Below are 11,098 nucleotides of genomic sequence, written 5' to 3' on the forward strand. Positions count from 1 at the left end.
GCAGATAACCTGCGGAGTTTCTGCACTGTAATTTTTGCGTGAAATCTCCTGCGGATTTTGCTACTATTGACTTTAATGGATCCGAAGGAAAATCTGCATATCTGCCTCTACTGTGGATTTTCTGGTGACCCATTGAAGTCAATGGTAGCAAAATTTGCTTCAGCTTTTCCGCAGAAAATACGATGTGGAAATTCCACAGGTAATCTGCCCGTGTAAACATACCCTAAAAGTTTTGCCCAATCTTCTTTCTCCTGACATCTTCCATTGGAGGAGTGTCAGTAAGGGTGCATTCACACCACGTTTTTGCAATATAGTTCCTGGATCAGGTTTTGGATGAAAAACGGATTCTTCACAACCTGACTAAACTGTATCAAAACATGTGTAAAAATTTTAACCCATATACAGTTAACCGTATACGGTTTGAAAAATGATGACTGGTTGCATCAGTTTTTTAAGGAAAAAAGTGTACGTTTTTAACTTTTCACTCCATTGTGAAATAACTGCTCAACGTATAAGGGTCTAGCAGGTGACTCGCGCTCCCAGTCAAAATTGCAAAGGATAAGGAAACTCTTGGTAAACAACCAAATATATAACCTATATACTAGTATGCTTGACATTATGAGCATCGGATCCATATTTGGCTGAAGTGGATTTGTGTGGCAATTTATATTTATGTGATAATCTATGCAATATATCATATACAAATACTCTATAAGGGTTTCCCTTGAGGACGCCGAGGCACTTTGGCAGAAATGCGTCGAGAAACCTTTTATCTAGAGAAACCTTATGAGCAAGGTCACATTTAGCGTGACATTATTTAATACTAATATTTTAAATATTTTCAGACTCTTAATGGGCATATCCGATCCATGAACCCATTGGAGTACTGAGATGATAGTCTTTATGTTTGTCCAGTAATTGCACTTAGTCATCCACACTGGATGCAGTACTATTATTTTATGTGATTTAGTAAAAGTTATGTTTTAATAGTCACTCCCCACTTCTCTGGTTGTTTACAAGGAGTTTCCTTATTCTTTGTAATTTTGACTGGGAGCATGGGTCATCTGCTAGACACTTATACCTTGAGCAGTTATTATTTCTACGAATTGTGTATTTCTAAGTGATGGCCAGTCTTGTCACAGGCAATCCAAATCATGCGGAATGGTTGACTGAGGCTAAAGAAGTGTTCTCTGAGAGGGCTTTCTTTCAGCCCAAATTCACTCCCTCATTAAAGGTTGCATTAAAAGATTTAGTCATTTGCTGTAAACAATATGCTATTTCTTTTTGAGAAGTGCAAGGATTTAAGAATTATATAAAACATAATATCGTCCCAAGAGGGCTGAGGATTCCCATACTCCCAGCAGCTAGGCTGCATACCCCGACGGTACTTAAAAAGTGGGAGCAGGAGGTTACTGATACCGCTCTCAAATTCTTGCACATTCTCCTAGAAGAAGAAAGAACAAATCTGGCAGTGGCAGAAGTCAAACTAAAACAAAAAGAAATAGTTCTTAAATTTAAGGACGATCCAGATTTTCTTACTAGGGAAACTCAGACCCAAGGTATAATTGAGAGGTTTGAATACCAATTGAAAGAAAGGAAGCATTTTCACTTCATCAGAGACCTACAGGAGTTCAGAGAAAATAGAGCTTATAGTGTATTTGATAAAGCACTGACAATACGTGAGACAGTCACAGAAATATCTTCATCTGATACTGATGCAGGTGATAGCGATAGGACTGCCGGGAGGGGGGGGGGGGGGGTCGAGGGAGGGGTAGTTATCTGAATAGTAGAAACAGGCGGAACACGCAATAGGGGTGACCCAAATAGAAATCACTTCAATAACCAGGAATGGAGTGGTACAGCCTCCTCACAACCTCCCTCTTCCTCTCCTTTTTTAGAGAACAGGGACCCATATCCTACCCGAACACGGGAAGTGCGTCACTGGTAACTTGTGACAATGAAAACTCACTGAGGATTGTGAATTTGTCCCAGTTTCCAATATCAGACATACAGATTCTGAGCCGAGGTCTGTCCTTTGTTCCAATTACCCAGTTCGATGCATTCAATTGGACAAAAGACCTCCATTTGTTTATTAGGAAACTAAAGTGGAAGAAAAAAGATAGAAAGTAATGCATGGAGCTGGGTATAGGTATTAATGAACTGCCTGCCATTAGAGATTTAAGATCTCTATTGGTTGATAATGAACTATCTAGAGGAGAGGGTCCTTTTTACCTCTCTAAAACCAATATCCAAAACATTTCCACCGGTCTCTGAAATTTCCTGTTTGGATGTTTTTTTTTTAAGCTGGTTCTCCACGACATTACGAGTCTATCTTCCTCCCCCTTGTCGCCACTTAGAGAAAATCTATCTGGGTCTGAAAGGCTAGCACTTAAACCGCTACAAGATAAGGCTGGGTTCACATCACGTTTTGTCCCATACGGGACCGCATACGGCAGGGGCAGCTGAAAACTTGCGCTCCCGTATGTAATTCATTTCAATGAGCCGACCGGAGTGAAACGCTGACTCCGGTTGGCTCATTTTTGCCCCGTATGCAGTTTTCCCACCGCACATAAAATCGTGGTCGACTACGAAAAGTTCGAAAAGTTGTATTTATTAATCACCTATTCTACACAAAAATAATAACACATAAAAATTGCACGTAAAAAACGGTCCGCAGGGCCCTTGCGGTGATATAAAATGGCCAATCTAAAAATAGGATAATAAAAAGGAAATCCCAGTAAACATCAGTAATATTGCATGAATTAGGAAAAATGGGAAAAAGATGATGTCTACCTGTAACAAAAAATAGAAATGTCCACCTAGTGGTATAAGATGAGAATGTCCACCTATGTGGATTCCACCTGAATAGATAATAAAGTGAACAATCCTGTATGTATCACAAGATGCAATGCCAACAAACAAGCAGTCTCCACAGTAGCTGTTATATGCTGCAATGTCTGCAATTTCACTTGCCAGTGGTTGACGTAATAAGGCTGAAAAGGAACTAACCGGCACTAGGTGCCACTCACCGCTCCACGCCGGGGCTGCGGTCCTCCTCCGGAGCTCTAGCTAGCGGCAGATGGTGATCACGAGCAGCCGGCATCTGTGTTGTTGCTCGTGGCGGCACGCTAGCGAGCTTCCGGTCTCGGCGGTCAGCTGATTGCAGGTCAGCTGACGGGGACTTGCCGTTTCAGCGGATGGTCACGTTCGTGGATGGCAGTAGTTGTCTGATGTAGTTTGGTTGCGGGGAGTGCTTGTGTTGACCCAGGTGACACTGGTGGTACAAGTGGTTGAGGGGGATTAACCCTTTGTTGTCCTTCTTGCAAATGCAAAAATCCGGTGCATTAGCGCACTGTGTGAATTCGGTTCACACCGCCGTAGCAGCAGCAGTCGTCCAGCAAACGCGTTTCGAGGTATGAATGATTAGGTCTGAACCCTTTCCTCAGTGGTGTATGGACCTTCTACAGAAACTGAGGACAACACACTTCTAACTAGTATTGACGTTGAGGCACTTTATTCCTCTACCCCCATGAAGCTGGACTCAGAGCAATAGCATATTATTTGTCATTCAGAGGTGTACATCTAGAATTACACAATAGATTGATTTTACAACTACTGGAATATATACTTACATGGAACAATTTTTTATTTGATGGCAAGCTCTTCCACCAGTTCAGGGGCACTGCTATGGGGAGCCCATGTGCCCCCACATATGCCAACTTGCTCCTGGGCTGGTGGGAGGTTTTAAATGACAAGAGGGAACATTTCAATGAACTGGCCCTTTTTTGGGCCAGATTCATTGATGATATACTGATTCTCTGGTATGGCTCAAGAGAACAATTTGTTGCATTTGTGGATTCTCTGAATAGAAACACTATTGGACTTTATTTTACTTATAGGTATGACACAACTCGCATTTCTGGACATTCTCATACAAAAAGAATCAGATGGGAGCATTAGTACCAACATTCACAGAAAACCTACTGCCACCAATAGTCTCCTGAGGTGGGAGAGCTGCCACCCTGGCCCCCTGAAAAGGGGGATTCTGAGGGGGCAGTATCTCCACTTCAGGAGGAATTGCTCCAAGCATGAAAATTTTGTGAGGGAAGTCCAAAAGCATCCGAGACCCCGAGAGAGACATTACTACTTCCGAAACAACATGATGAAGGTCAGCATAACAGAAAGATCATGGCTACATTTGATGAATGTGCACCTCAAATCAGAGAAATCTTAAACAAATATTGGAGTATCCCCAAGATGGATAATGATCTCTCGGGGGAAATATCGGATACACCACAGATCACCTACAGGAGAGGGCGTAATCTAGGTGATATCTTAACACATAGCCATCTAGCCCCCGATTTAAGATGGCTAGACAGGGCCTCTAGACCCCTAGGAACCTTCTCTTGCGGACGTTGCAAGGCATGTCCTCATATTTCTAAGACGAGTCATTTTCTTGGACTAGGGAACACTTAGCATTAACATTAGACAGTTTATTAACTGTAAGTCCCGTTATTTAGTTTATATGGCCACATGTGAATGCGGCCTCAGATACGTTGGCAAGACAACAACGGAGTTTAAGAAGCGCGTGTTGGAACATTTGGGGGATATCAAACACAGTCGTGATACCCCCTTAGCGAGACATATAAACACTATGCACACAGGGAACTATAAAAACCTTAAATTCGGGGGGGGCATGGCTTGGCGTCAACCGAGACGGCTGCACATTGAAGAGGCTCCTGCTCCTCCGGCCATCTAACAGCCGCACTTCTGTTTTGGTGACTCTGCACTCTCATGGGGAAAAACTCCAAACATGCCAGGACCCCTTCTGCACCCGCCAGACTTGCTTCCCAGACCTCCAGACCCCTGCATCGCTTGTGACATCTCCCTCCTGCCTCTGACTCGGGCCCCAGATCCACCATTGAAGGCCCTGTCCAAGGCCTGCGTTCCTGCTCTGGCTGCTGCCCTGCTCCACTGGGGGATCGCCACCTGGACGGCGGGCCACTACAACGGGAGGCTCCGGGCTCGCCTCTGCTGACAACAGTCTCCTCGCCTCAGTGTGTGCGCAGCCCTCCAGATCTCCAGATTGCGACCCCAGTAACAGCTCTCAGTGCCGCCGGCGCTCCCCTGGCCGGGGAGCTGCAGCGTGCACCAGTGACTCTGCCAGGGGGATCTCCCTTCCAGCCTGCCACCCCGAACAGCACTGCTCCCCTGTCCCTCTTGGCTGTCCCCTCATCCTTCCAAGGCCCCGCTGCCTCTGCCTCCTGGGCTGCAATGGTGGGGACCTGCGATCCTCCCCACGGAGATATACTGCAGCCAGCAACCTCATCAGCTGCTTCCCCCAGCTCAGCCTTCCCCTCCTCAGAGTTCTTAGAGGGGGATGCTGTTCTTCGGTCCCGCTGCACTTCAGGAGACTACCTCCTCTGCTCCTCTGGACCCATTGGCTGCCTGCTACACTCCTGCCTACTCTCCCTAGCCGCAGAGGCTTCGCAGTTCCACTGTGATGTTTAATGGAACCCCACACCAGTCCCCTCCTGGGACATCTTGCCCCCTGTCTCAGCCTCCTCTGGTCGCAGGGGCGGCCTCACCCTCACCCTCATGGGACGCTCTGGCTGGATCTGGCATTCCCTGCTCTGGAGTGCCCTTGCTATCTTCCGCTATACCCGAATTAAGCCAGCTACTCTCCCAAATTCCATCAAAGGAGGACTTTCGCTCTCTTATTGCAGAGGTTAAAGAGGCCTGCCGAGCGGAGATTGCTGATATGCGACGAGACCTCCAGCATGTCTTGGACCTAGAGGATGCTCATGATCACACACGGGAATATATTGCACACCTTCATTCCACCATTGCTTCCCAGAAGGAATTTCTTGGTGATCTCCATGCACATGTAGAGGATCTGGACAACCGAGGGAGACGCAATAACATTAGTGTGAGGGGGTTGCCGGAAGCCATCTTTAACCTTATTCTCGGTGAGCCATCGTTCCACAAGATCAAGCTAGACAGGGCACAGAGCCTTGCTCACTAAGTCTGCCACAGGGAACTCTCGTGATGTCATATGCTGTGTCCACGATTTCCAAGACAAGGAAGCCATTATGGCTGAGGTTAGATCCTTGCATAAGTTTGACTTTGATGGGGCCCCGATCGAGCTTTATCAGGACCTGTCCCGGCTTACTCTCAGAAAGTGGCGCCTACTGCAGCCTCTCTTGGAAGTCCATAGATCGCACCAAGTGCCGTACAGATGGACCTTCCCGTTTGGATTGCAAGCATGTAAAGAGGGACGCTCTGCTGTTCTCCGCTCTTTTTCTGACCTCCCGACATTTTGCACCACCCTGGACTTGCCTACTCCCAAGATGGCGGACTTGGACCTCATGTCTCCCCCTCCTCCTTTGCCCCCAGTCTGGCAGCCGGTCCATGCCCGTCGGTCTGGCGGTCTTCGTAAGTCTCCTCCTCCGGCCGCAGGGGTTCCCCGATGGGTCCCCCCTTGAGGCATTGATTGTGCCTCCAGATCTCTCCTTGCGGCCCTGGCTGGACTCCTCTGGCTTTTACTATTTGCCTTTACAACTGAGTGGACTCACCTATGTGCTAGACTCAAGCGAGATACTCTGACTCGCTCCCAGGAACTCGTTTGGAGACTCTCTTGTTGTCCTCTCCTTCTGTTTCAACATTGAAGAGCTTGGTGACGGCTCGGGCCCAACTGAGCAACTTGGCTCTACACAAGGTGGAGCGCCAATTGCTCTATGCCAAGCAACGCTTCTATGAGAAAGGTAATAAGGCCCATGTGATGTTGGCTAGGCGCCTGCGGGACCGAGTTGTTGCTCAATCTCCCTCTGCTCTGAAGGACTCCTCTGGGGTTCTCCACTACCATCCCGTTGATATTTCTCGCCTTTTTGTTGACTACTACACTAAACTTTATTCACTCCCCTCCCAGTTGCCGTATGACCCGGGGGAGCGAGCGGCGGCCCTAGATGCCTATTGTTATGATTCGGCTAGCTGGATGTGGATCCTCTGTGTCAGCGAGGGATTGGCGTGGACCGTGTCGGTGGACCGGTTCTAGGTTGCTACTGGTTTTCACTAGTGTTGAGCGGCATAGGCCATATTCGAATTCGCGAATATTCGCGAATATCTGGACGAATATTCGTCATATATTCGCGAATATTCGCATATTCGTTATATTCTCGTTTTATTTTCGCGTATGCGAAAATACGCGCATGCGAAAATTAGCATATGTGGAAATTCGCATATACGAAAATTAGCATATGCTAATTTTCGCATATGCGAATTTTCGCACGCCAGTCTCACACAGTAGTATTAGAGCTTTCTTTACACCACACAAGCTGGAAGCGGAGAGGGATGATCACTGTGATGTGTACTGTGAAAAAAAAAAAACAAAAAAAAACGAATATTCGTAATTACGAATATATAGCGCTATATTCGCGAAATTCGCGAATTCGCGAATATGCGATATTCGCGAATAATATTCGAATTGCGAATATTCGCGAGCAACACTAGTTTTCACCAGAGCCCGCCGCAAAGCGGGATGGTCTTGCTGCGGCGGTAGCAACCAGGTCGTATCCACCGGCAACGGCTCAACCTCGCTGACTGCTGAGAAGGCGTGGGACAGAAGGACTAGGCAGAGGCAAGGTCAGACGTAGCATAAGGTCGGGGCAGGCGGCAAGGGTCGTAGTCAATAGCAATAGCAGAAGGTCTGGAACACAGGCTTTGGACAACACTAAACGCTTTCTCTGGCACAAGGCAACAAAATCCAGCAAGGAAGTGCAGGGGAAGTGAGGTTAAGGGAGACAGGGAGCAGGTGGAAGCTAATTAGACTGATTGGGCCAGGCACCAATCACTGGTGCACTGGCCCTTTAAATCTTAGAGAGCTGGCGCGCGCGCACCCTAGAGAGCGGAGCTGCGCGCGCCAGAACATGAAAGCCGGGGACCGGGACGGGTAAGTGGCTTGGGATGCGATTTGCCAGCGGGCGCTTCCCGCTATGCGAATCGCATCCCCATCGTGAATGTCAGTGTAGCGCTCCCGGTCAGCGGAGAGAGGAGAACACCGTGAACGCTCCGGGGAGGAGCAGGGACCCGGAGCGCTCGGCGTAACACCTATCTTTCCCGTTGTGGTTTACCATCCCTGTCTGGAGTAGACCGGGAAGTTCTAAATGCCCCTATTACTGGTGAGGAGCTCTTGGAGGTCCTTAAATTTCTCCCCTGGCCCAGACGGCTTTACTTACTTGTATTATAAGACCTTTTCTTCTCTTCTGGTTCCTGTACTGGTCCCTCTTTTCAACTCGTTTATGGATGGGGAAGCGATCATAACCGTGAGTAACCATTATATGGAGCAGACATTGTCTCCTTGGTTTTCTTTACAGGACACAGAGTGAATAGGTTTTTTCCTCTTGTGCTTTTTTTCTGGTATACCTAGGCAGCACTGTCTGTATGTGAGTAGAGGCTGTGGGGGACATGTTGAAAAACGAATATGGATGTTCCCCACTCTATACTATATTGTGCCTTTTTCCTTTTTTCTAGGTACCTGATGTCCTGCGGCTACCCCCACAGCAATCTGGTCCAAAATACTAGTATGCTTGACATTATGAGCATTGGATCCATATTTGGCTGAAGGGGATTTGTGTGGCAATTTATATTATTTATGTGATGATCTAGGCAATATATCCTATACAAATACTCTATGAGGGTTTCCCCTGAGGACACCGAGGCACTTCGGCAGAAACATGTTGAGAAACCTTTTTTCTAGAGAAATCTTATGAGCAAGGTCACATTTAGTGTGACTGTCACGATTCGGCTACGGGTTGTGGATCCGCTGTGTCAGCGAGGGATTGGCGTGGACCGTGCTAGTGGACCGGTTCTAAGAGGCTACTGGTTTTCACCAGAGCCCGCCGCAAAGCGGGATGGTCTTGCTGCGGCAGTAGCAACCAGGTCGTATCCACTAGCAACGGCTCAACCTCGCTGACTGCTGAGAAGGCGTGGGACAGAAGGACTAGGCAGAGGCAAGGTCAGACGTAGCAGAAGGTCGGGGGCAGGCGGCAAGGTTCGTAGTCAGGATGGATAGCAGAAGTTCAGGTACACAGGCTTTGGACACACTAAACGCTTTCACTGGCACAAGGCAACAAGATCCGGCAAGGGAGTGCAAGGGAGGAGATCAGATATAGCCAGGGAGCAGATGGAAGCCAATTAAGCTAATTGGGCCAGACACCAATCATTGGTGCACTGGCCCTTTAAGTCTCAGAGAGCTGGCGCGCGCGCGCCCTAGAGAGCGGAGCCGCGCGCGCCAGCACAAGACAGCAGGGGACCGGGACGGGTAAGTGACCTGGGATGCGATTCGCGAGCGGGCGCGTCCCGCTGTGCGAATCGCATCCCCGACGGCCATGACAGTGCAGCGCTCCCGGTCAGCGGGACTGACTGGGGCGCTGCAGGGAGAGAGACGCCGTGAGCGCTCCGGGGAGGAGCGGGGACCCGGAGCGCTAGGCGTAACAGTACCCCCCCCCCCTTAGGTCTCCCCTTTTTTTTGTCCGGAAACTGCCTCCCCTGGGATGAGGACACCGGGAAAGAATGGAGGGTTTCCTCAACGGCAGGCCGTACAGCAGGAGTTGGGATGGGGAGGGAGGGCAGAGGGTGAAGATAGGCACGGGGCAGGGTGACACAAGGACGGGAGCCATGCGGAGGCACAGAGGCTTGCCTGACGGGACTGGGAGGGGGGGAGAGGCACTTCCTAAGGCAGGCAGAGTCCCAGTTCTTGATCTCCCCGGTGGTCCAATCAAGGGTGGGAGAATGAAGCCGGAGCCACGGCAGACCGAGGAGGACCTCAGAGGTACAGTTGGGGAGAACGAAGAGCTCAATCCTTTCGTGGTGGGGTCCAATACACATCAGGAGGGGTTCTGTGCGGTAACGCACGGTGCAATCCAGTCTGACTCCATTGACCGCGGAAATGTAGAGCGGCTTGACGAGACGGGTCACCGGGATGCGGAATTTATTAACAAACGACTCCAAAATAAAATTTCCGGAGGCACCAGAGTCCAAGCAGGCCACGGCTGAGAGGGAGGAGTTGGCTGAAGGAGAAATCCGCACGGGCACCGTGAGACGTGGAGAAGCAGACTTGGAACCAAGAGACGCCACACCCACGTGAGCTGGGTGCGTGCGTGCGTTTCCCAGACGTGGAGGACGGATAGGGCAATCCACCAAGAAATGCTCGGTACTGGCACAGTAAAGACAGAGATTTTCTTCCCTACGGCGATTCCTCTCTTCCTGGGTCAGGCGAGACCGATCCACATGCATGGCCTCCTCGGCGGGAGGCCCAGGCGTAGACTGCAAAGGATGCTGTGGGAGAGGTGCCCAGAGATCTAAGTCTTTTTCCTGGCGGAGCTCTTGGTGTCGCTCAGAAAAACGCATGTCAATGCGGGTAGCCAAATGGATGAGTTCTTGGAGGTTGGCAGGAATCTCTCGTGCGGCCAGCACATCCTTGATGCGACTGGATAGGCCTTTTTTAAAGGTCGCGCAGAGAGCCTCGTTATTCCATGATAACTCGGAAGCAAGAGTACGAAATTGGATGGTGTACTCGCCCACTGAAGAATTACCCTGGACCAGGTTCAACAGGGCAGTCTCGGCAGAAGAAGCTCGGGCTGGCTCCTCGAAGACACTCCGGACTTCAGCGAAGAAGGCCTGGACTGAGGCTGTGGCAGGATCATTGCGGTCCCAGAGCGGTGTGGCCCAAGACAAGGCCTTTCCTGAAAGAAGGCTTACTACAAACGCCACCTTAGACCGTTCTGTAGGAAACAAGTCCGACAACATCTCCATATGTGTTACGCCGAGCGCTTCGGGTCCCCGCTCCTCCCCGGAGCGCTCGCTACACTCTCCTCACTGCAGCGCTCCGGTCAGTTCCACTGACCCGGGGCGCTGCGATACCGCCTCCAGCCGGGATGCGATTCGCGATGCGGGTAGCGCCCGCTCGCGATGCGCACCCCGGCTCCCGTACCTGACTCGCTCTCCGTCAGTCCTGTCCCGGCGCGCGCGGCCCCGCTCCCTAGGGCGCGCGCGCGCCGGGTCTTTGCGATTTAAAGGGCCACTGCGCCGCTGATTGGCG

This window comes from Hyla sarda, chromosome 8 (assembly GCF_029499605.1).
Source record: "Hyla sarda isolate aHylSar1 chromosome 8, aHylSar1.hap1, whole genome shotgun sequence".
NCBI classification, from domain to species: Eukaryota; Metazoa; Chordata; class Amphibia; order Anura; family Hylidae; genus Hyla; species Hyla sarda.